The sequence below is a fragment of the Cebus imitator genome, unplaced genomic scaffold (genome assembly GCF_001604975.1).
Source record: "Cebus imitator isolate Cc_AM_T3 unplaced genomic scaffold, Cebus_imitator-1.0 Scaffold79, whole genome shotgun sequence".
NCBI lineage: Eukaryota > Metazoa > Chordata > Mammalia > Primates > Cebidae > Cebus > Cebus imitator.
This window is the reverse complement of record NW_016107394.1, coordinates 3,579,962-3,583,263: the sequence shown is the minus strand read 5'-3', so window position 1 is coordinate 3,583,263 and position 3,302 is coordinate 3,579,962.

The window sequence follows — 3,302 nt, the reverse complement described above, 5'->3', positions numbered from 1 at the left end:
TTATTTATTTTATTTATTTATTTACTTTTTGAGATGGAGTCTTGTTCTGTCGCCCAGGCTGGAATGCAATGGCATAATCTTGGCTCACTGCAACCTCTACCTCCAAGTTCAAGTGATTCTTCTGCCTCATCCTCCTGAGTAACTGAATTACAGGCATGTGCCACCATGCCTGGTTAATTTTTGTACTTTTAGTAGAGACAGATTTTTACCATGTTGGCCAGGCTGGTCTCCAACTCCTGACCTCAGGTTATCCGCCCACCTCAGCCTCCCAGAGTGCCTGGATTACAGGCACGAGCTACCAAGCCTGGCCTATTTATTTTTAAATAGACTGGTTCTCACTGTGTTACTTAGGCTGGAGTGCAATGAATGGTGTGATCTCAGTTCGCTGCAGCCTGGACCTCTGGGGCTTATGCGGTCCTCCCACATCAACCTCCTGAGTAGCTGGGACTACAGGTGCACGCCACCATGCCCAGATAACTTTTAAAATTTTTTGTAGAGATGGGATCTCACTATGTTGCTCCAGCTGGTCTCAAACTCCTGCACTCACGCAGTTCTCCTGCCTCAGCCTCCCAAAGTGCTGGGATTGCAGGTATGAGCCACTGAGTGTGGCCTAAAAGATTTTTATTTCTTATTTTTATAAAAACATTTTACATGCACCTTCCTAAGTTCGTCTTAAGTATTTCCATAAAATAAGCTTTTTTTGAAACAAGGTCTGACTCTATCACCCAGGCTGGAGTACAGTGGCGTGATCTAGGCACACTGCAACCTCCACCTCCTGGGCTCAAGTCAGCCTCCTGGGTAGCTGGGACTACACGGCGCACACCACCATTCCTGGGTAATTTTTGTATTTTTTTAGAGACAGAATTTTACCACATTGCCCAGGCTGGTCTTGTTCTTATGAGCTTAAGTGATCTGCCCGCCTCTGCCTCCCAAAGTACCGGGATTACAGGCATGAGCCACCATGCATGAGCCACCATGCCCAGCCCATAATATAAATTTACTTAAACCTTAGATCTTACTGCAGTTTTGAGGCAAACTCCCAGAACAAGGATGTGATCTTTAATTCTAGGTGTGGGTTTCATCAGTAGAGTGTTTTAAAAAGAATTGGGGCAATAAGGAAGTAGTGTAAATTTAAGATTTCTCTGAGGTCATCTTGTTTTCTACCTATCAGTTAAAAAAAATTCATTTGATCAGATTAACTGTATAGCATAATCCCATTTCAGTGGTACTTTTTTTTTTTTTTTTTTTATAGAGTCTTGCTCTGTCACCCAGGCTGGAGTGCAATGGTTCAATCTCAGCACACTGCAACTTCCACCTCCTGGGTCCAAGCAATTCTCCTGCCCCAGCCTCCCGAGTAGTTGGGATTACAGGCGTCTGCCACTACACGCAGATAATTTTTGTATTTTTGTAGAGACAGAGCTTCAACCCTGCCTCCCAAAGTGTTGGGATTATAGGCGTGAGCCACCGCCCCAACCACCTTTTTCTTGGTAGCAAAATCAAAGCTTTTCCTTAAGCAGAAATTGTCAGAAAAAAATTAGATTTCTGTCTCACTTATTTTGAAAAGGTTAAGGATTAGGGTTGAAGTATATATATATTTGACCCTTGAACAGTAGGAATTCTCCCCAACCCCTCTTTTTCTTTTGAGACAGAATCTCACTCTTTTGCTCAGGCTGGAGTGCAGTGGTGTGATCTTGGCTTACTGGATCCTCAAATTGCTGAGCTTAAGGGATCCTCTCACCTCAGCTGCTCAAAGTGCTGGGATTACAAGCATGAACCACTGCACCTGGTCTGTAGCACTGGTATGAACTGCAAGGGACACTTATATAAGGATTTTATTTCAATAAATGTATTGAACTTTTTTTGGCGATTTGTGACACTTTGAAAATTTGCAAACTATGTAGCCCAAAAATATTGAAAAAGATTAAGAAAAAGGTATTTTTTGAATGCATAAAATATATTTAAATACTAGTCAATGTTACCATTTATTACCATAAAACATATAGACCAAATCTATTATTAAAAAATTAAAATTTGGCCTGGATCGATGACTCGTGTCTGTAATCACAGCACTTGGGAAGCGGAGGCAGGTAAATCACTTGAGGTCAGGAGTTTGAGACCAGCCTGGCCAACATGGTGAAACCCTGTCTCTACTAAAAATACAAAAATTAGCTGGGCGTGGTGGCGCAGGCCTGAGATTCCCACCAGTCAGGAGGCTGAGGCAGGAGAATTGCTTAAACTCGGGACACGGAGATTGCGGTGAGCTGAGGGTGTGCCACTGCATTCCAACCTGGGCAACAGATCGAGACTCTGTCTCAAAAAAAAAAATTAAATTAAAATTTATTTATTTATTTTTTGAGATGGAGTTTTGCTCTTGTTGCCCAGGCTGGAGTCCAATGGCACAATCTCGGCTCACTGCAACCTCTACCACTTGGGTTCAAGTGATTCTCCTGCCTCAGCCTCCCTAGTAGCTGGGATTACAGGTGCCTGCCACCACGCCTGGCTAATTTTTGTATTTTTAGTATAGACGGGGTTTCACCATGTTGGCCAGGCTGGTCTCGAATTCCTGACCTTATGTGATAACTCTTGCCTCAGCCTCCCAAAGTGCTGGGATTACAGGCGTGAGCTATGGTGCCCAGCAAAAATTAAAATGTATTAAAACTTATGTATACACTATGCTTACAGACCATATATGGCACCATTCACAGTGGAGTGAAATATAAATAAACATAAAGATGCAGTATTAAATTATAAATGCATAAAACACTGTAGTATATACTGTAATTATTTTGCGGCCACCTACTGTTGGTGTTGTGGTGAGCCTAAGGGTTGTGAGTATCTGTTTAAAATGCCCATGACTCTAATCATCTCCAGGTGAGCAGTTGTCTCTCCAGTAAATAGCATATTGCAGTAAAAAGTGATCAGAATAATTGATCTCTTGCAGTTCTTTCATTTTTCTCATCGTGTTTAGTGCAGTACCATAAACCTTGAATAACACAGTGGGACCCATATGAAGTGCCACTGGTGTTGCTGGAAGTGCTCCCACAAGGCAGAGAAAAGTCAGGACATTACAGGAAAAACTTGTTGAATTGCTAAATATGTACCATAGCTCAAGGTCTGCATCTACAGGTACCTACCATTACAAAGTAAATGAATCTAACATAAGGACCTTTTTTTTTTTTTAAAAAAAAGGGAAATTTGTGTAGCCATCACTGTAGCTATGCCAGCAGGCAAAAACCTTGTACTTTTTTCTTAAATACAAAAAATCTTATATTTAAAAATACAGCTTTTTTTTTTTTTTTTTT